The sequence below is a fragment of the Clupea harengus genome, chromosome 9 (genome assembly GCF_900700415.2).
Source record: "Clupea harengus chromosome 9, Ch_v2.0.2, whole genome shotgun sequence".
Lineage (NCBI taxonomy): Eukaryota > Metazoa > Chordata > Actinopteri > Clupeiformes > Clupeidae > Clupea > Clupea harengus.
Genome location: NC_045160.1, coordinates 29819083 through 29841850, shown reverse-complemented (window position 1 = coordinate 29841850; position 22768 = coordinate 29819083). Strand labels below are relative to the sequence as shown.

The 22768-nt window shown below is 41.8% G+C and overlaps 2 long non-coding RNA genes across 2 annotated transcripts; one reads left to right on the top strand and one right to left on the bottom strand.

Moving 5' to 3' along the window:
* The first annotated feature begins 18027 nt into the window (after nucleotides 1–18027).
* Nucleotides 18028–20335, top strand: LOC116221904. Its single transcript, XR_004164354.1, has 3 exons — nucleotides 18028–18109; nucleotides 19846–19850; nucleotides 20258–20335. It is a non-coding gene; the product is annotated as an uncharacterized LOC116221904 (long non-coding RNA).
* Nucleotides 20247–22313, bottom strand: LOC116221905. The gene is made up of 3 exons (XR_004164355.2): nucleotides 22231–22313; nucleotides 21807–21917; nucleotides 20247–20341 (listed from the first exon to the last, which is right to left on the bottom strand). It is a non-coding gene; the product is annotated as an uncharacterized LOC116221905 (long non-coding RNA).
* Between the last annotated feature and the right edge of the window lie 455 nt (nucleotides 22314–22768).

The following is a 22768-nucleotide window of genomic DNA, read 5'->3' as shown; positions in this document are numbered from 1 at the left end:
CAACACTTCCTCAGACGGCTTGGCAATAAAATCTTCAGGGGTTGCCATTTTAACTCAGTCAAACTCACAAACCAGTACAACCTTAAACCCAGTTCACTCAGAAGTATAGCTATGTGCTACCTATTCTGCCACAATAGGAGTTAAGAAACACAAGCTATGCTACCGTGCACAGCAACGGGCTACCAAGCGGCCACAAAATTTGCTGTTTCATAAAATCGGGAGATCTGTATTAACGCATTTAGGCAGAGAATACATACAATGAAACACGTATACACAACAATACATGCGTGGTTATTAACCTTATAAAGAAAATCTTATCGTGTTGTTAACATAAAGTTCTTGGACACCAGTATTTTCAAGTCCCAGCTGTTCCAGCTGTATTTAAAGTGCCAGCGTTCCGACAGGCCGCAAGTGTCGGCCTGCTTCCGCGATAATGTACCTGCCCGTTTCAGGAACAATCCCGTGTGAAACAGTAATCCAAAACGTTATCCACAAAAACGAACCCAATCCTCTTCTAACTCAAAAATCGCAAGGCATTACCATGCGTAAAACAGGAACAAAAAAGAAATATCACCCTTCTCACCGCTTCCCGAGCTGGAAGGAATCTTCAGTATTCCGGTAATCCTCAATGCTTTTAGAACGGACTTGAGAATAACCTCAGTGGAAAATGTAAACAATAAACATAAATAAAGAAACAAAACTACTTTGAAACAAAAATAGGCCTTTGGCTGTCTAAGTTGTCTCAGATAATTCCTAAACCTTAGCTTGCCGCCACTACTCCCCTCAAACACATTCCCACCACCCCCTTTTGAGCGTTCACCTGCCTTCAGTCAACCCAGGAGCGTCTCTAGTTAAAGGGCTAGCCTCCTAATTTGAAGGCCTAGGTGTTTGCTACTCATCCCATTATTCTAGTCAGATGGGGTCATGTACTTATATATATATGGCTAGACTGGATTTATGTCCAGCATACATATAAAAAGGTACCGGAGAGCCTTTAACTGACTTCTCAGTACCTATATCAAAACACCTAGTTTATGTGAACATCACAACACACAATGGCAAACAGACTGTGATACCACACCAATGAACTGGTAACTAATAACCAGAACCAAGTAGACACAAATCTACAAACAGATAACTGTTTACCAATATTTAGCTTAGCTAAACATCAAGAACGTTAAAGTTCAAACAAGCACTCACTAGCTCAGTTTACTGCTTCTCAAAAGGCAAAGTTACTGAGAACAAACAAGTCAACGGAGACACCTCCAAACAAAGCACAGTAACTTTCAATCTAAGCGTTTTTCAGCTACAAGTTACAAGTGTCTTCTGAAATGTTTTCTAACGGACTTCGGAAGACCAACGTCAGAAAAGATCTCCGCCTAATTCATTAACGCCAGCTATTTAAATCTGAGGATGTCCGTAGAGTTGATATGAACGTAATCACCAACGATTTCTCACAAATTCAGGCCTTCCCACTAAATGCCCCTTCTAAAGCAGCTTGCACACTGCCCCGTCAAACGCCAACATTCTTCAACAAACGCCAACAAACACCGACAGTTGGGTCAGTGTGCGCCAGCAGTTGGTGTTTGTTGGTCATTGTCAGGTACTGTCGAAGAGTTCAACATGTTCAGTCGGATTGGGTAAAGTTGCAGAATGTCTGACCAATGTAGAGAGATTTCCAACAGTCTGACAGCTCGCAACTAGGCTCAACTCGCGTGCATAACATCCTCGAGCTCTCTTGGATGTTGTTGTTATCTTGATTATCGGCCAGTTTGTTAAATAAACCGATATCCTAAGTCTATTTATAGATTAACGTTATGTATTAGCTTACCCAAATGAACGGTTTTCGAGACAGATATTTGTCGACGACTCGTTTAACACTGCAACGTGTTTCTAAATATTAATATTAATGTTAAAGGTGACGTTACATGAGTACGTTTGCGCTTATGTTAGTTATCTGCCATTCCCACTTCATTCCAATTACCGTGTTGGTTTTCGAAATATAAATATGCACGCATACTGTCGTATTAAAAGTTTTGGCACCCTCTGAGGCTGCATGATAATTTACTCTGTCTTCACCAAAAAAAGATCACAGTGGTATATTATTCATTTTCTATTTAACACTGAGTACTGGGGTGTTTTCCAGACAAAGATATTTAGTGTAGCAGTATTTGAAATTAAATCCAATGTGAAAAATAGGCTGTGCAAATATTTAGGCACCCTAATCATTTTCATGATTTGAATACCTGTAACTACTCAATACTGAATAATTGCAACACATAATTAGTCTGATTAGCTTGTTAAGCCTTCAATTCCATAGAAAGGTCCATTCAATCATTAGAAAAACTATCTAAGGTAGCCAATTGCAAGATGTTCTTCTCCTTGATTCTCCTCTGAAGAGTGGCAACATGGGGGCCTCAAAACAACTGTCAAATGATCTGAAAACAAAGATTGTCAGTGTTGTGTTGTAACTTGAGTTGATAAATAAAGCAGTTCATATCCAGCCTGCTCATTGCAAATGTGTTTTTTCTTGTTCATATTGTGTGCGGTTAACAAATATTTTCCTTTTTATGTTGCACTGAAATTAAGTGATTTAGTGTGTTCTTGGTCACATCAATTTGAAAGCTGGACCAAAGTGTTTAATTTCACTCAATTACAATTAGGCTAAATAAAAAGTTAAGTTGTAAGTACAGTCTGGACAGTCTTTTTCTCTCAACGCCTCAATAGGTAGATCTTGCCTGTCACCAAGGCAGAGTTTGTGATCTTTGGCCAAAAAAGTTTGGTGACCACTGAGTTAGAGGTATTAAGAGAAATACATAAAAAATGGGAAAAAGTGAATCAAAATCAGAAGACGTACATGATAATGGCAATAAGAGGTGATTTAAAATGTCTACAACAAGAAGAAAATTGTAACACTGATATGAAAATGTTTTTACATTATTGGTTGCGCCAAACAGAGCAAAGCTTACGGTAATGGTGGCAAGAAAGCCAATGATTTTTTGTTTTGTTTTGTTTTGTTTTGTTTTGTTTTGTGTGACTCTGATTACTCTAATTAGATGCCCAGAACAGTAAGGTTGTAAGAAGAAAGAGACATCTAAAAGAGTCTGAAAACAGGAGAGATATTTAAAAAATACAGATTATGTTTCAAAAACATGCCCTACAAACTTATTAGGAAGAGATGTGATATGGGTTGGGCATTAGAATTGTTCCAACAATACATGGGTTTTTAGAATAAATTAAACAATGGTGTGTCAAAGAAATGGTGTCTCAAAATATTACTATGTATAGAATATACACTGTTTAGCCCCAAAAAGATTTAAAGAGAAATTGAAGCCTGTCACACTAACTACATTAACCTAGACTGATGCATTGGACTAACACAGACTGGGTGGGGGTTGAGTGCTGGCTCAAAAGAATATGCTGTTCCTCCAGATAAGAAGACCTGTAAACAACATACCCTGGTGTTGTTAAGATTTTTAGCAGAAACAAGGCCACAAAATTTGCAGCTATGGCCCACTAAAATAAAGCTATCTTTAAAAAGCACCACAGCCACAGACAAAGAAATAAAGTATGTCTTAGCACATCCAGGACATGACAAAGCCATTCGTACAAACTGTAGACTAAAAAAAGGTTATATAACATCTGTGTTAATGGATAAATGGGGACTTAAAGTTGATACCAGTGGCATACTATTCAACACGGCTAGATCCAGTAGCCCAAGCAATGTCTGAATGTTTACAAGCAGTAGTGGCTGCAGGTCTCTGCTCCTATTGTACTAAACAGACACTTACACTGAAAGTTCCACATGCTTACTTTTATTTATTTTAATTTTTTTTTTTGCTCACTCAGCCTCATATCAATATTGAGCGCTGCGTGACATTTAACCCAGTTACACTTTTACTTATGGCAGAGAACAGATAAAAACTATGGCAGCCAGAGCTGACCTACAAGATATGCCTTTTCCAGAAGCTGATTTGACTATTGTTTGTTGATGGTTCAAGCAAATAAACCTTGAACACATAGCCACTACTTCCACACTATTCCGCACAAGCAGCAGAACTGATTTCCCTGATTGCGCATACACACATGCAAAAGACCCGGTTTCATTAGGAAACCAAAAAGCAGACAAGGCCACAAACCAGGTTGCACTACAACAACCATCTGACACGTACACAATTGAAGAATTAGATCTCACAATACTAAAAGATATGCTGTAATATTGAGCCATGGTGAAAACATGCCTCAATAAGTGGGGATAGTAAGCATATATTTATACTTCTTATTTATATTTCATGAGAAAGATGTTTAATCATTCATTATTGATTTTATTGAGTTAAATCCCAACGAAAGAAAGAAATATCGTCTAGCCATAGACAATCACTGTTCATACAACCCCCAGTCAGCCGGACTGGTAGAAAAGAATGAACCAAACTATTAAAAGCTAATTGAGAATCCAAGAGTGAAATTAGTGAAATTAAGCATGCATGTTGTTATCACTGTTTGAAATGATGTATGAAAGAATCTACACTGCCTAAACTCTCAAACTATTTGCTGAAACAGACTAAGAGATTGAATATACATTTGCAGAATATATGGCAAAGATGATGTCGAAACTAAATGCTCTCAGACTTCTCTCCCCTACACAGGAACACTGTGAGGCTGAATTCAAGGTTGGACCAGGAGATTGTGTCCTAATCAACAGCCTCAAAAGAAAACACTGCCATTCGCCCAAGTGGGACAGACCATAACAAGTGCTACTGTCAACACCTACCGCAGTGAAAATAGCTGATAGAGCCACGTGGATACTTCTGGCTCAATGCAAACGGGTAAGCCTGCACACGGCTGAGGCAGAGGAATAAAGATCATCTTTCTTTGCTGTTTCCAGGGTGTGCCCACTGTGACAGAAGACCAGCCTACAAAGGGGTTTAGATGTTTAGATTCTATTCGTCTCAACCGCTGGCAGAAGATACAGTACTGTCCTGGGGGATTAGAACCTAGTGGAACTTGTGGAGTAAGAGGTCTCTTCCTCTGCAAGGTCATGGGAGGTTACAGAAAGTGGGCCAAAGGATGTGGGGAATCTCTTAGCAACGACTTTAGGATTTTACATTGTTGGTCTATTAACATACTTATGGATGAGACAGCAAACACCGGCCCTAGACGAATATCCACGATGGGACCTGGCTAAAGATCATCCGTGGTGGAAATGGGTAAATCAGACCGTCGGAACGCAAGTACCACAAGGTGACTGTTTAGTTTGTGCAGGGCCAGGGTGCCAACCAAACCACTCCTGGCAACCTCTGTACCTTATGACATAGATCACTGCGACAAAGAATTTAGAGAAACTGAAGCCTGGAAGAAACATGTCAACTTACTCTTAGCTATCAAAAGCTTGTGTGAGATGTGCCATCTAGCGGACACCTCGTGTCGTAGAAAAGAATGTTCATATCTTCCTGCCCAATGTAACTACATACAACAGCCAATGTGTTCTGCAGAATGTTTGCTGATGATGGGAAATAGGGCGTTTAATGATACAGCTATACAGCATGACTGTTCACATTTTAACTGACCCTACATGCCAGACAATGTTGCCCCACCTCTGTTTGAATGCTATTTACAACCTGGGGAAAAGAACGATCCACACCTAGGACACTGGACACAATGTAAAATGTGATAGATAATGGGAGAGAAATACAGTTAAATACTTCCACTGAATGTAGAATAGCGGGGATGTGTTTGAATGGCAGACTTCTTGAAGTACAGGATATAGCCATAGCTGATATGTGGGGATGGTGAATTAAGAGCTACACTGCCTGTGGGTTGGTCTGGGCCTTGTGCTAGAACAATGTTGGTACAACCTTTTCAGATTTCCCCCAGGTCCAAGACTCACCAGTACCTGAGGAACGTTCCAATTCATTCCGTACGAGGGAGGAGAGAAGCAGGGGATGACAGCGGGATCTGGTCCGATGGCCTGGGATTTCCCTGAGGCATTCCAGACCACTACAAAGCCTTGAACCCAGCAGCCGATGGCCTGGCATCTACCCTCTGCCCCTGGTGCGTCATCGGAGCACACACAGATTGGATTAACTTCCTTTACTACGCTGAGATGAAGTTCCAGAACCTGACCACAGACGGACTACAAAAGATCAGAGAAGAACTACACGCCAATTCCAGGTTAACGTGGCAAAACACAACTGCGCTTGAAATTCTCACTGCCATGAATGGAGGCATTTGTGTCATGCTTAGTACTGACCAATGTTGCACATATGTCCCTGATAACACCCGAGATGGGAAAGACTTAGATCTGATCCTACAAAAGATGCAAAAAGTTGTCCAACAGAATGCCTGATGGGGAACAGGGCCTTCAAGGACACAGCAAAGAAACATTGTTTGAATGTTATCTGAAGCCTAGGCGAGCTAATGACACACACACAGTCGACATCCACTATGTTGGCCTACAAATGCAAAGTATTCAAATGTGTGATGAGAAATATGATGACATTTTAAATGATTGACTTATAATGATATGGAGTGATGCTCAGTAATGATCTCTGTTCCGAAAATCCATGTGATGAAGCTCAGAGTGATGATTTTGAGGTTATCCATTGAAATTGATAAAAGGAGGGACTGATGGAGATCATTTCCAAACACTGTTAATGACTTAAGAATATATGAATCAAGTGCCTTGTATTAATATATTCCTTGTATGAACAGAGGTGTAAAAAGTACTGAAATGTTGTACTCAAGTAAAAGTACAATTACTTTGATGAAATTTTACTTAAGTACAAGTAAAATTACCCATCTAAAAATGTACTCAAGTAAAAGTAAAAAGTAGTTCATTTAAAATGTACTTTAAGTAAAAGTTACTTAGTTACTTTCAACAACTTGATCGGGGCCGCTCCTATATAGTTCAAAAAAGGACAAGGGGTCATAAATCCAATACAAAAACTAGTTATTTTTAATTAAAGGAAATCTTTAGAAATATAAGTGCAATGACATTAAACATGTCAAACATTAAACATTAAACTGTCAACACAACATTTAAGAACTTTTGGGAGGACATGCCAAGACATGAACCACATGACAGCTAAAATAAAAAGTTAAAATGCAGCTGCCCCACTATATTAAAACTTTGGTTACTTTACTTGTGTCCACCTTCAGAGCATTAGTCTACAAACTTCTTGTTGAGTTTGAGCAGCAGCTGATTTGCAAGGTGTGTAGAGTTCATCCGGGCTCGCTTTGCAGTAAACGGCAATCCAGCACAGCCGAAGAGTCACTCGCAGGCGGCCGAGGCAGGTAGGCCAGTATTGAGTTTCAGGGACAGTTTTTTGATATTCTGAAAGTTCAGCAGATCCATATTGACTGAGACACAGGCTAGGTTCCCTTCTAACTCCCCTGTACCTTCTGGACTTCATTGAGGAAAATAAATCATCTTCATCTGATGAATGTTGTCCAACTTGCTTCAGCCCCTACCATCCGGTCAAGATGTTGTCTGACATAGACTAGACCTGTAGAATGACAAACAACAATTCTGACCATTAAGTATTGAGCTGCCATCAAGAGTGCATCTATAAATAGCTACTTGAGATGACAGACCTACAGTATATATACAGAATGATAACATTATTTTCTATTTCTACATGCATCACAATTCATAATCCTAAATTCTTGCTAACCGAGACCCCTGAGCATGAACATCAAAGACGTGCACGTTGCAAAGCCACCACATCGTGATAAATTCGAGATAACGACATACACATTGACATTGACTTGTCCAACTGTCTGACAACGATGGTGTGCGCATTCACATCGTTCCTGTTTCAGGGCATGGGAGGCAGCCAAATGATTAGCCTAATATCAGTTTATGCGGTGTATCTTATTGCTGATGACTGATCTGCAGTTTTTAACACAATATGAGAGACTGAACATAATAATGCTATGAACTGAAACGAATGGAAGACAGGAATGGAATTATTATTAGTCTATTGGATGACGGCTGTTAACAGAAGGATGGGTACATGAGTGTATAGCTAGCCTAGCTAGCTACTAGTTGACGTTAGCATACTCAGGGTGGTTGCAAGTGCTAGCCAAAATGAGGCTACAAGTGCCATGACACGCATATTTTGCTTATTGTAGCAAAGCTAATAAACAACAAAAACGCTGTCTGAACTACTAATGGAAAGGGACAAATACTGTACTTACCAACACATGCTTGCGCAGATTTGAAGATTAATTTTTATAAGCAGAAAGTTTTGTCTGGCGGGGCAGGCACAGCTTACACAGCATTATATAGCTGTTGCCTCTTTTAGGTTGGAAGGCAAACTGCTTGCTGAGTTGTGGATACGGGGTTTCTTCATCTTCTTTAATTTTAACTTGCGGAAAGTTCGGTGCTTCAGCTTGTTGGTAGTCTGCACTATCATCTTCCTCCATCTCTATCTCTCGTGACTCGACACCGGCGGCTTGCCTCGACTCTATCATCCTCTCTATGCAGCATCCACCACTGCAATGAGAATTGTCGTGCGCGATTCCCGCCTTTCGGTTTCCTTTCTTGAACTACGTTATTTTTTTTACTCAGTAACGGATGTAATTTCCAATGTAGCGAAGTACAATACTTCAGTCAAAATCTACTTAAGTAAAAGTAAAATTACCGATTTCAAAAACTACTTAAAAATTACAAAGTACACAAAAAAACTACTCAATTACAGTAACGTGAGTAAATGTAATTCGTTACTTTACACCTCTGTGTATGAATCATGTGCTTATGAAAGCAGGAACATGGCTTTTCTGTGTTTCTGCGTGTGTGTAACTAAGATTATTAGGTGCCACTTAGTCTGCATATGTACAAGAGCATGTTTAGACTAGAAGTGATAAGAAGGGACAAAATGTGCTTCTTCCAATCTTGTGCAAAACTTCCATCCTTGCCTCGAGCGTCAGAAATCCACCACGTGGTTATCCCTGTTGAACGCTCAACTTCTGTCTATATAAACCTTGTGCGATGTGTTTATCATGGCTTCACTTTCATCCTTGTTTTGTGAGTGAGCCCAATTGCAATTGTTGTTTGTCTAATAAATATACTTATATGCAGCTCCGGAGTCCTGAGGTAACTAGGGTGAATTTTCACCTATCACAGACTAACAAAAGAAAAGAACTCACCACATCCGCAAGCACGAACCAAAATACTCCCATGCATCCAGGTGAAATCGTCTATTGATTGCCGGCACTAATTCCCACTGAAAAGGTGTGTCTAATAAGGCAGTCAACTGGCGTCCTAAATATCTAACCAAAGAAGCTAACTGTCCTAGCTAGCTCTTCTGAGACGTGCTGGCCTTGAGGCGACTGGATAACGCTAAACTCGCTACAGACAAGCTGCACGAAGCGTGCCCCTGACAGAGTTATTTAACAACAACTTCGGACCAGGATTGTCTCAAAATAACAAACTAAAACAATAAAGAGAAAACAATAACCAGTACTCCGAAGGAAAGGCAAGGCCCAGCTGGAGCACTCTTCCTTAGCCAGAGACTGCACGAAATTACTACTAGCCAATTCAAAACAGACGTTCTCACCTGAACTCACGAAAGTTTTTGATCCGGATATTTTAACAGGTATCGCGGACGAGCAACACAAATTATGTAACGGCAGACTCGTTGAAGGTTACCGTCACATAATGAGGGACAAGACACAAGGTAGTTTAAATTCAATAATAAGAATGTATTATTACCAATATTAACAATCAACAAAATAGGGGTATGAAAAAGGTAATGTTAAAATTACACTGTATCACACACACACACACACACACACACACAGAGAGCAGTACAGGCACACACACCCCGTTCCTCACTCATTACACTGTATCACACACACACACACACACACACACACACACACACACACACACTCATTGCAGAGTGACTCAAACCTACACAGACAGTACCTCAGTAATTACCCTGGATCACACACACACACACACACAGACACACACACAGAGCAGGCCAGGCACACACACCCCGTTCCTCAATCATTACACTGTATCACACACACACACACGGTACCACAGAAATGACACTGCATCAAACACACCAACACATTCACTGCAGGGTGACCAGAATATACACAAACATACAAACACATACAAACACACACACACACACATACACACACTTGACCCATCACAGGGTTCTCACTCAGAGACTTCACTCCACAGAGGACACTGCATACACAAACACAAACAAACAAAACGTGTGCCACACACACACACGCACATATGCACACACACACACAGAGAGCAGTACAGGCACACACACCCCGTTCCTCACTCATTGCAGTGGGACCCAAACACACACACACACACACATGCATTGCAGTGGGACCCAAACATACACACACACACACACACACAGACCTCAGTAATTTCACTGTCTCACACACCCACAAACAAATACACACACACTCATTGAAGGGTGACCCAAGTACAGACACCGTACCTCAGTCATTAGACTGTATAACACACACACACACACAAACACACAAACACACACAGGCACCACACTTGACCCATCACCTGTACCTGTATCTATCCTGGATACACAGGTGGAACATGTGTATGTAATAGTGGTGGTACTGGCAACCTTGGTTGTGTTTCTTTTATGCCTTCTTTCTTGCCTTTCCTGTCTCCTGGCTGTCCTGTCCTCCTCCAGTGCTTTGGTCCCGTCTTGGCACATCTGACGCCAGGTGTTACGGTCAGCAGCCAAGCCCTCCAGGTCCCCAGGCCTGATTTTACACTTCTTTAGCGCTGTTTTCATCTGGTCTTTATAGCGCTTCTTCTGCCCTCCAGCAGAGCGTTGGCCTTGGGAGAGCTGGCCATACAGCACTCTGTGAGGCAGCCGATTGAGGGGCATCCTTATAACGTGCCCCAGCAGGCACGTGCACAGATAGACCCCTAGTGGTGCTCAGGCACCTGCCCTTTTGCCCTGGATGAGAAAAGTGCCCCTTCTGCTGGAGCCAAATTTTTTCTTCATTCATCAATATTTAGGAATAAAAATTACTCTCTCTGTCATCAATTCCCCCCAAATGTGTTTTGATATATGACGGGGCATTTATTTGAGTTCTTGTGAGAATTTCGCCCCGACATGCTCCGCGGCGCTCACAAGCCCCACGCGCCCCTCCCTCCTCCTCCTCCTCCACCTCCACTTAGTGCTCATGCAGTGCTGAGCGCCAGGCCAAACGGCTGCAGCCTACTTCTTCTCTGACCCGCAGCATCAGACAAACAGGTAATGACGGTGTTTGTGCAACCCCCCGACGTTGTTTGGTGATAAATTAATCACAACATTAGCGCCGCTGAAAACATTACGTCGCAACTGGTCCGACGTTTCCTAAAAAAATAAACAAACACAAAACTCCTTGTCCTTGTCCAGCTGTTTACTGACGTTTGTCATGTTTAATAAAGAGAGAGAGGGAGAGAGATACAGGCAGGCAGGCAGGCAGACAGACAGACAGGCAGGCAGGCAAACAGACAGGCAGGCAGGCAGGCAGATAATTTAAAGGCAGTTTTACGGTTCTACAAATTAGACAGGTTCACTAGTTTTGTTTCATGTAATTATTGAAATGAAAGGTAGGTCTTAAGTTGAGCTACATGACAGTCTGGTGAGGTATATTGTGGTATATTATTAGTGTAATAATGCTTATGCTTCAACTCAGTCAGAAAACAGTAAAAAAAAATGTGTGTGTAGTGTGTTGTCAGCTTTACAGAGTAAGTCACTCTTGATCATTATGCACAACATTGATTTATCTCATTTACAAAATGTGCAGCATAATGCCAAGAAAAGAGAGACTCAAAAAGCAGGACAGGGAACTGCAGCAAGCAGCTCAGGGTAGCAGCTCTCTTTTATCTTGGATCAGGCCATCAACTAGTAAAACAAATAAGGGAGAATCAGTAACCCTACCTGGTTCAGAGGAGCCCATCATGGATGAGGAAGGACCGACAGAGTGTGGGACTGAGTTATGTTCAGGAGATAATTTGAGTTAGTTTGTTAACAAAAATAAATATTTAAGTTGAGAATATTCTACTGTGTTTTTTATTATTATTATTATTAATTTCATTAATAATTTTGGCGATGGGTGCCCTTTTTTTTGGTTTGAGCACCTGCCCCCCAAAATGTCTGTGCACGTGCCTGTGCCCCAGCCATCGTAGCAGGCTTCACAACTGTAGAGGAGGGTGTTGATGCAAACCGCTTGATACACAGAGATTTTTGTATGGAGATATAAGTTCTTGTTTTGACTTAGGTTCTGCGGTGGGTTTGCCGTGTGGAGACACCGACTACTACGTGTGGTGAGAGAACGGAGCAAGGAGTGATGCTGGGACATTGAGGAAACATCATCAGCCTTTGAAGACAAGACCAACACAGAAGAGACACTACACTATGGACAACATCTCCTAACCATCCCTCCTTCTCTCTCTCCATCGTAGCATGTTGTGTGTGCTTCAGGTCTGTTGCATAGAATATGGAGAATAAACCGACACTCTACCCATCAGACCGGCATTTCATCGAGTCCTTTGTTAAATCATGCGACCGCAACTAACTTCAGAGCTAAAATAGAGTTCTGTTATATTATAGGATAACAGTGGTGTTTTCACATGAAATCTGAGGCCAGTTCTTCTTTGGGTAGGACACAGACAGGCACTACAAAGTCACAGCTCACACACACAGAGAGAAATGCACAGCTCACACACACAATGGTCTTCACTTTGTAAGATAAGTAACTAGAGTCAGTTTAACTTGATTATTGTGTGTGTATTTTGTATAGCATAGTGTATCTTATATAGGCAACAGGAGGTGGAAAATAGCAAAGGAAAAGATCACTTAAATGAATGTTCACAACATATGGCTACTTTACAACCTGCATGTGCTCCAACAAAGAAGTTATCAGCGTGGCTGGATATGAGGTTACGAGAGTAAATAAAGGATTATGATGGTGTATCAGCATAGTGTAGTGTAGTGTAGTGTAATATGATGCATCACCATAGTGTAGTGTAGTGTAGTGTAATATGATGCATCAGCATAGTGTAGTGTAGTGTAACATGATGTATCAGCATAGTGTAGTGTAGTGTAGTGTAATATGATGTATCAGCATAGTGTGGTGCACACACACACACACACACAAGCATCAAAGGGTGCAGTACACACACACACACACACACACACACACACACACTCTAACGTCAACGGGTGCACCACACACACACACACAGACAAACAAACCTTACTCCAGCACACATGAAATGGTGAGAAACACACTTGGATTTCATGTCATGGTGTTCAACAGACACACACACACACACACACACACACACACACACACACTCCATATTTCACATAGGATGCCACACACACATTCACTCACACACACACTTTACTTCATGCATCACAGCCAACCCCTCCCCCACCCAAACCCTCACATATAAACACATACACAATGTCACAGATTACAGGTTTACTTACAGAGCTGATGTGACCACTGGCAGCAGCTTCTGAAGAACATCATCTGGACTGAGGAGTTCAGTCAGATCCTCCTCTGGTGTCTTTATGTACTTCTGCAGGTCAAACTCATCCAGCTGCTCTTCTGAAATCTTAAAAGTCAATCTCCTAGTCTCCCACTCTCCTGGTAAGAGCACATCTACATACAGAGTTTGTGAGCTCCTATCAATGTCCTCCACTACAGCATGGTGATTCAGCTCATTCAGACAGTAGAACAGGTTGATCCTTCTGTCTGACGTCTTCTGGTCTCTGATCATCTGTTTAACACACTGGACTGTTTGCTCTAAGCTCTGTGATTGGCTTCTTGTCTGTGGCAGCAGGTGTCTTAAGAGATTCTGATTGGACTCCAGTGAGAGGCCCAGAAGGAAGCGGAGGAAAAGGTCCAGATGTCCATTCTCACTCTGTAAGGCCAGATCCACTGCAGTTGTGTGTAGGTCATGAAGTGTTGCAGCTCTGAACAGAGCAGAGAGCTGAGAGGTTTGCTGTTGGTCAGGAATGTTTCTCTCTCTGTTGCTGAAGCACAGGAACACATATAAAGCTGCAAGAAACTCCTGAATGCTCAGATGCACAAAGCTGAACACCTTCCCCTGGTACAGCCCAGCCTCCTCTCTGAAGATCTGAGTACACACTCCTGAGTACACTGATGCTTCTGTGACATCAATGCCACACTCTCTCAGGTCTTCCTCATAGAAGATCAGATTGCCCTTCTCCAGCTGTTGGAAAGCCAGTTTCCCTAGTTTGAAAATCATCTCTTCATCTCTCTCTTTTCTCACTGTGTACTTTTCTTTTTTGGTGCTTGTCTGAACGATCAGGAAGTGTGTGTACATTTGAGTCAGAGTCCTGGGGATCTCTCCTCTCACTGTTTCACTCAACATTCTCTCTACAACAATGGCGGCAATCCAGCAGAAGACTGGAATGTGGCACATGATGTAGAGGCTCCTGGATGACTTCAGGTGTGTGATGGTTCTGCTGGCCAGGTTCTCATCACTGATTCTCTTCCTGAAGTACTCCTCTTTCTGTGGTTCGTTGAATCCACTTATTTCTGTCACCCGGTCCACACACTGAGGTGGGATCAGATTGGCTGCTGCTGGTCGGGTGGTGATCCAGAGGAGAGCAGAGGGAAGCAGATTCCCCTTGATGAGGTTTGTCAGCAGCACGTCCACTGAGGCTGGCTCTGTCACATCATAATATCTTGGGTTGGAGCGGAAATCTAGAGGAAGTCGACACTCATCCAGACCATCAAAGATGAACATGACTCTGTGCTCGTAACCGGTGAAGATCCTTGGATCTGTAATTTCAGGGTAGAAATAATGAATCAGCTCCACTAGACTGAGTTTTTTCATCATCATCAGGTTCAGCTCTCGGAAGGGGAGAGGAAATATGAAGTGGACATCCTGATTGGCTGTTCCTTCAGCCCAGTCTAGAATGAACTTCTGCACAGAGACTGTTTTTCCAATGCCAGCCACTCCCTTTGTCAGCACTTTTCTGATGGGTTTGTGTCGTCGAGTTAAGGGTTCAAAGAGGTCACTGCATTTGATTGGTCTGCCTCGTGCTGCTTCCCTCCAGGATGCTCTCTCTATCTGTCTGACCTCATGTTCATCATTGACCTCTCCTCTTCCCCCCTCTGTGATGTAACTGTCACTGTCACTCATGTATTCTATTCTGCTGTCTTGTGCTGCTTCTCTCCAATATGCTCTCTCTATCTGTCTGACATGTTCATCATTGACCTCTCCTCTTCCCCCCTCTGTGATGTAACTGTCACTGTCACTCATGTATTCTGTTCTGCTGTCTTGTGCTGCTTCTCTCCAATATGCTCTCTCTATCTGTCTGACCTCATGTTCATCATTGACCTCTCCTCTTCCCCCCTCTGTGATGTAAAGCTCTGTGTAGATCTTATTGAGGAGTCTGGGGTCTCCCTGATTTGGGACGCCCTCAATCAGATGCTGAAACTTCCTCTTCAGAGTGGATCTGAGTTTTGCCTCCTCTGGTGTCCATCTAGATCAAGAACAGACAAACAACAACAGTTACAGATAAACATCATCATAGAACATCTTTAAGGACAACAACAACATTACCAAGCCGCAACACTAACCACTAGCGATGCTAACCACTAGCACCACCATGCCCTTATCATCGTTATCCTTTTCTCCAATCAGTTTTGTTGCACTGAGACTGACTTAGGAGAATTTTCATCCTTTGAATATCTAGCCATTGTTCTCAAGCCTGAATCAGACGTGGTTATTTTAACACTACAGACCACCTAAGCAATCTTCGGGGTTCCTTCATGAACTCTCTGATCTTATGTCCAGTATTCTCACTAGGTGGAACCAAATAATTCTCATCAGAGATTTGAATATTAACATTTACAACAGTACTGATTCAAAGGCTATTGGATGTATTAGTCTTTTAGATAACCTGGTGTTCAAACTAGTAATTGAATAAAAGGACTGTAAAGGTGAATATGTACGGATGAAACAAAGATTCTAACAAACAGTATGTACATTTGTGGTGGTTCCTGTGTGACTATACTGCCATCTACAGGTCAATCATGTCCTTTTTAAGTATGCAGGAATTATTTAACAGTGATGTGTAACATCACGTTTCGAAATGGAATATCTTCATTAAATGAAATGGTTGATGCCTTAAATAAGAACTTAAGAAACACATTGAACAGCATTGCACCAGCTAAGATCAAAATGAGATCTCATGACAAAACGATCACTATATGTGATCTTAAGAGATTGTGTACTACAGCTGAACAAGCATAGAGAAAAACTAAACTAAATATCCACCATGGCATCTTGGAGCATATTTCAACCACTGATCGACTATTAAGGCACCCTAGAGTAATATTCACAACCACTGACCGACTATTAAGGCACCTAGAGTAATATTCACAACCACTGATCGACTATTAAGGCACCCTAGAGTAATATTCACAACCACTGACCGACTATTAAGGCACCCTAGAGTACTATTCACAACCACTGACCGACTATTAAGGCACCTAGAGTAATATTCACAACCACTGATCGACTATTAAGGCACCCTAGAGTAATATTCACAACCACTGACAGACTATTAAGGCACCCTAGCTCTTCCAGCCCCAATGTGCCCCGTGGGGAACTTGGTGGTATTTTGATTAATATATTTAAAAATCTCTGCAAGTTTTTGTCCTAGAAACATAAAACTAACACCCACAGCAATCTTGAACCATTTTCTTTTAAAATATGTAAAGTTTGAAACTAAAATATAAATAATCACTTTGTAAGGACAATTCTACAAATCCCTTGCACATTTCAGCCTCTGAGTGAGGTTTCGACCCTCCCATTAGCAAATGACAACTATTCATATGATAAGGAGATGGTAATTCAGTGATCACTATTGGGTCATGATGTGTCAAGTAAACCTGTAGGAACAAAGACATTCCAGGCCCATTACGTCATGGCCATTGACTCTGACCGAGGTGTCCCAGAATGTTCACACCTTTCTCATCAATATGCATAGTGGTCTAAGTGAAGAAAAGTGTCACATTCTATATTATTTAGAATTAGTATTGAAACCACACACACTTTCTGAATGCTAAACTCACCTATGTGGAGCAAACACCTATGTTTACAGGGCTCAGAGTAAAAAAGAAAACTTCCAAAATATTAACAATGTGTTTTTGTACAAAGTCTGAGCACCTCTAAAACTAGATTTCATTTTAGTGTCTTTAGATTTCATTTCAATAAAAAACGTTTACTACATTCCTTTTACTCTCATTTTATTATTGCTGAGGTGTTCTAGAATATAATCATAAATGCCACTTTTGCCTCATGGTTTTTAGTTAGGTGAAATATACAAAAATATCAGGTATGGCAGACTACCTAACATAGTCAAAAAAAAGCCTTGAGGTTGGAAGTGTTAAAGTACTATTCACAACCACTGACCGACTATTAAGGCACCCTAGAGTACTATTCACAACCACTGACCGACTATTAAGGCACCCTAGAGTACTATTCACAACCACTGACCGACTATTAAGGCACCCTAGAGTAATATTCACAACCACTGACAGACTATTAAGGCACCCTAGAGTACTATTCACAACCACTGACAGACTATTAAGGCACCCTAGAGTACTATTCACATCTGCATAGCTATGATAATTGATGACAATGTCCTAATGACACTACCAAGGGGTAAGGGTTAGGGTTAGGGCGACACAAGTATTCCCGGCCAATTAGACTGGACCAATTTTGAAGTCTTTCAATAAGGATTTCATGATCGACAGTGCCAAAAGCTGCGCTCCGATCCAGATGGTCCAGGACAGATAGTTTTGCGTGTGGAGTTTATTTCACTCATTAAATGCATAGAATAAATAATATCATAACTACAGCATGTTAACGGACAGTTCGGAAAAAGGCACTGGGAAACGAACATAGAACAGAATAGATGACTAGACCCAGGTTTCAGACAAATGGTGACTGCCTGACAGAATGTCATCCATGATCTCACCTGTGTTCTGCAGCAGAGTCCCTCTTTCTCTTGTCTGTCCTCCTGGACTCTGTGTCTGACGCCCCCTGCTGGACGCTGTTAACACAACATGACCCTCACAATATGTTCTCACAAGGAGAAGGAGGACCACACTGGTCACAACACACACACACACACACACACACACACACACTATACTACACACACACACACACACACACACACACTATACTACACAAACACAAGCTCAGTTTACTGCATTTACACCAGACATTTGTGATCTTGTTCAATTTATCTAATCCAAAAATATTACATTTTTGAATAATTTGCTCATGTGTGTGTGTGCCTCTTTTTGTAAGAGCAGGTATATTTCAAAATAACCCTGTCTATTAAAATGTAAGCTAACTAATACAAGTTCCTAATACAAATCCATTTTGCCCTCTCTAGCCTCCCCAACCATCATCTTCATTTTGCCCCTGATGATTATCTTGGATCATCTTATCTTGGCTATGTTGCGCTCTAGCTCAAATTGAAATGGATGAACAAAATACATTATTGTGTTTAAGTAAACACACAAGTGCTTCACCCATCCCAGGGTCCCACACACACACTAGTGCTTCACCCATCTCTGGGGTCCCACACACACACTAGTGCTTCACCCATCCCAGGGGTCCCTCACACACACACACAAGTGCTTCACCCATCTCTGGGTCCCTCACACACACACACTAGTGCTTCACCCATCTCTGGGGTCCCACACACACACTAGTGCTTCACCCATCTCTGGGGTCCCTCACACACACACACACACACACACACACACACACACACACACACTAGTGCTTCACCCATCTCTGGGGTCCCTCACACACACACACACACACACACACCCACACACTAGTGCTTCACCCATCTCTGGGGTCCCTCACACACACTAGTGCTTCACCCATCTCTGGGGTCACACACACACACACTAGTGCCTCACCCATCTCTGGGCTCCCTCACACACACACACACACACACACACACACACACACACACACTAGTGCTTCACCCATCTCTGGGGTCCCTCACACACACACTAGTGCTTCACCCATCTCTGGGGTTTGTCTCCAGGTTATATTGCTACGCAAAACACTCACTTCCTGACCTTTTGCATTTCATCTCAGTCAGAACAATGACAGCCTGTCATTGGCCAAAGCCTGCATAGCATAAGCCAATCAGGCTGTATTCTCACAAATAACGCCCCGAGATACATGGAGGTATTATATAGACCTGGAGAAAATGACAGATTACAACTCCCATTCATTTCAATGGCCAATGCTATGCTAGCTACGCTATTCATTTCAATTGGCCAATGCTATGCTAGCTACGCTATTCATTTCAATAGCCAATGCTATGCTAGCTACTTCAGCCAAGGAAGATAAATCGTTGTTGATTGCGTGATTCTACAGACATCCTTGGATTTAAATAATTATAATATTAATAAATAGGAGAATATTTGTATCATTAACAATCATGTTTAACATGTATAGTCATGATTCTGAGACCGAGCCACCGTGATGTCCTAACATAAATAAAAGCACTACACGAACACAATAAATAAGCGCTAAACTCACGTGGATATAGCCATAGTGGAATAGAATGGACACATCTACATTCGACAACAGTACGTCCACCTCTGCACCGGTGAAATTAGGTCTGGGTTTACCGGTGCTCGCTTTGACATGATTTTTATCAGTCTCTGAAGTTGCTTTCGCGTTGCCTGTGGAGTGTGCACACATTGCAATAGCATGCTCTTATAAGGAGCTGGCGGGGCGTTTCTGTATGCAAGTTCAGGTGCATGAGAAAGCGCGTTCAATTAAAGAATCAGTGCACAGCTAAGAAAACTTTGGCGGTTTAAGAACACATTTCCAGGTGTTCATGATTCCGGTGGAGATCTTTTCTGAGGTTGGTCTTTCGAAGTTGGTAAGAAGATATTTAAGAAGACACTTAAGAAAATGTTCAAGAATGAGGTCCATTGTTTCCTCACAACGCAGTGTTTTCAATTATTGAACTGCATCGAATCACATTGAATCGCATCGAATCATACTGAATCATTTTTTATCAACATGCATCTTTAATTGTATTGTATCGTGCCCATGTATCGAGATACGAATCGGATCGTCTTTTTCATGAGAGATTCACATCCCTAATACTAAGTTATCTTTGGCACACACTGCCCTCCATTAAGACTGACCTGTCAGAAGTAGACACACCCCCTTTAGGGGCTCTGGTCTTCTCTTCTTCCTCATCTGGATCAGAGTGCTCTGGATACTCCATCCTCACATCTGAAAACACACACACACACACACACACAATGAAAACATAAACTTGGGGTACTATTGGTGATATTTTCTCTGACATCTGTTTCCCACAAGAGTCGTGTGGTTCAGCCGAGTTGTCCGTAGCGCTGGGAAGTGACACTAATAACTGAGTTCCATTCAAGTGTACTGGTCTGTATTGTATGTAGGTGACACTAATAACTGAGTTCTATTCAAGTGAACTGGTCTGTATTGTATGTAGGTGACACTAATAACTGAGTTCTATTCAAGTGAACTGGTCTGTATTGTATGTCACACTAATAACTGAGTTCTATTCAAGTGTACTGGTCTGTATTGTATGTCACACTAATAACTGAGTTCCATTCAAGTGTACTGGTCTGTATTGTATGTAGGCTACTGATAATACTAGTTCCATTCAAGTGTACTGGTCTGTATTGTATGTAGGCTACTGATAATACTAGCTTACACAGTCCCATACTATGGTGTCATTGTGCTATCTCTATCATGACACAGAATAGGAACGAGCGCAGGAGCAGGACTCAAGCGTGTAAAAACAGTCACTGAATCTGAGGGGTGAAAATGATGTTGTGGCGACTAAAGGGGCGACATGGTTGATGGATTGGTCATTGCACGTGGCAACGATGACATCCGAGTGGGCTTTCAGTCTGAACAACTGCACATCCTGAGGTGTTTGTGGATACACTGAGACTGCACATCCTGAGGTGTTTGTGGATACACTGCTGGAGGAGCAATAAGAGGCCAATAGGAGTGACACAGCCAAGGCAATATGACAGTTAGACTGGATCACCTGCATGTGTGGATTAAACTTGCTGTCTCTTTGAAAATATTCCTCACTCTCAATTCTCCGACAACATCTCCCTTGTTTTCTTTGTAGTTTCTGCCATGATGTTCACACAGTGAATACTGTGCTAGCTTCTTCTTCTTCTAGCAGAAGGGTCTTGTTGTTGTTGTGTGAGGTAATAAAGCATTAGGTAGTTCTCACGAGAGGTGTTGCACCCTGTCCACAAAAGTTACAAAGTGCAACACCAGGCGTACAAAGCGTGGTGTGGCAGGGGCACAAAATTGTTACATAATGTTGCTTTAATGGTTAAATCAGTTATGTATTTCGGAATTTTCAACTGCATTGCAATTTTTGGAGAAATTCTGCTAGAAATCAAGTTTTCACCATCAGAACCTTTTAGTAGGATATTAACTACTTCTGTTTAGTGGCTGATATTTTGAATAGGCTGTGCCAAGGATATGCTTTAGAAAAATTCCAGGAATTGCTAAATGTAATGCTATTTTCTTAATATCCACGCTGAGTTACGCAAAAGATGACGTTGACAGTATCATTCGGCTTCCTACTTCCTACAAAGCTGCGTCAGCTTAATTCTTACCCATATACAACACTCACTACAAACATCTCTAACAATAACTTATGTATCTTGTTGAACCGAAGTATTTCACCCACCTGCTTTGTGTCCGTCTTCTGATTCCCACAGAATCCCCTCAGCCTCTCTTCACCGCGCGTCTCTTTGAAATGGAGGCGCTGGTTACACCGGATATCACCACTGGTGACAGACTACGAGAAGAAGACAAGTTAAACAAGTTTCCTCCTTCCTAACCAAGCAGAGACCTTCCAACATCATACAAACCATCAATAAATTACCCTGTCGGAAAACGAGTTGATAAATGAAGCTGAGATGTAGGCTATGGCTGAATGTTTCCTGAAACCGCAGTGTAGCCCTACCCCCATTTCAACTGTAGCACAACCATTTAGACGCGAAGTTAGACTGATTTATTTTGTATATTTAAGAATTGCAGTCCTGTTATACCCACTTAATCTGCTCCTTGGGGTACACGATGATGCGTTTAGAGATCTTTCGTCAACTTACCTTCGTCTCTTTGTCGTTGAATGGCAGTCTACCAAATATGCTAAACAAAATGGTGCGTCTAAAGTGAAGTTTTAGATTCACTTGGGTCTGGGCAGAGGATGTAGCTGCTTGTTCGTCTCGTTTAAATTTGTGAAAGAGGATGTGGTCAAAAACCGAATCGAACAAGTTTTCTCCAGTATGACGGTGCACGGAACAGTTCAAAAGTGTCAGTCAACCCAACTTGTTATATCTGCAAGTGATTGTTATTATGGTTGGTTGTGAAAATGAAGCTCATATTATGTGTGTTTAATAGATTGTATTGAATAGGCTGCATCAAAACAGCTGTAAGTGAAAGTGGAGTAGGCTACACCTCAATTAGACGTGCTAGTAAATAGGCTGGACTACTGCAATGCAAAACGCTGGATTTCACATTATATAAGCTCATTGTTGAGGTGTAACGGCAGTCAGGCAAAGGACTGTTGGACACTGCGGTGCTTTCACTCTTATTCCAGAATGACAGACAAATACATAAATGTCACCAGAAAAGGGTCGATGCACG